The sequence below is a fragment of the Ochotona curzoniae genome, unplaced genomic scaffold, assembly GCF_017591425.1.
Source record: "Ochotona curzoniae isolate NIBS_2020 unplaced genomic scaffold, NIBS_Ocur_1.0 scaffold_3223, whole genome shotgun sequence".
In the NCBI taxonomy this organism is placed as follows: domain Eukaryota; kingdom Metazoa; phylum Chordata; class Mammalia; order Lagomorpha; family Ochotonidae; genus Ochotona; species Ochotona curzoniae.
The window spans coordinates 336,723-337,717 of NW_024467108.1; the positions used below are offsets into that span (position 1 = coordinate 336,723).

General features: G+C 44.8%; 1 pseudogene; it reads left to right on the top strand.

The window, feature by feature from the left end:
- The first annotated feature begins 493 nt into the window (after positions 1-493).
- LOC121145265 lies at positions 494-995 on the top strand (annotated as a pseudogene).

A 995-nucleotide genomic window follows, 5' to 3' on the forward strand; every position in this document is an offset into this window, starting at 1 on the left:
GTTCTTCTAAGGGTGTTGGTGTCAGCAAAAAGCAAGGAACATCAATTAAGCCATCAAGCTCTGATATTCTGAGTTTGGCCTGTGGTCAAACTCAGTATGCTTACTGCGTTTCCTGTATTCCAAGTATTGATTTTCATAAACCTCTCTCTCAAGGTTGCCAGCTACATTGTAAGCAGTAAATTAACACTTTTTATCTTTTTTCCCTTATTTTTCTTTTAAAAAATATTTATTTACTTATTTGAAAGGCAGAATTACAGAGAGGTGGTATGCTTCTGAGTGAAAGAAACAGACAGAAATCTTCCATCACTGGATCACTTTCCCAAACAGACACAACCTCTGTTGCTGGGTTGGTCTAACACCAGGACACAGGGACTTCTGCTGTGTCTCCCACATGCATGCAGGGGACAAGAATTTGGGTCATTCTCTGCTGCTTTCCCAGGCACATTAACAAGGAGTTGGATCAGAAGTGGAGCGATTTTTTTTTTCCACTAAGATGTCTCTGAAAGTGAAGAAGGAAGCCCCTGCCTTTCCCAAAGCTGAAGCCAAAGCGAAGGCTCTGAAGGCCAAGAAGGCAGTGCTGAAAGATGTTCACTGCCACATGAGTTTCTGCATGTCCCCGGCCTTCCAGTGGCCTAAGACTCAGGGCCTGCAGCAGCAGTCCAAATACCCAGGAAGAACACCCCCAGGAGAAACAAGCTTGGTTGCTACGCTATCATCAAGTTGCCCCTGAGCACAGAGTCTGCTATGAAGAAGCTAGAAGACAACAACACACTTGCGTTCATTGTGATGTCAAGGCCGACGAGCAGCAAATCAAATCAGCCGTGAAGAAGCTCTACGACACTGATGTGGCCAAAGTCAATACCCTGATCAAGCCCGATGGAGAAAAGAAGGCGCACGTGTGACTGGCTCCTGATCATGATGCTGTGGATGTCGCCAACAAAACTGGGATCATCCAAAGTGCATCCAGCTTTCTAGTTCTAAATATGTATTTTTAA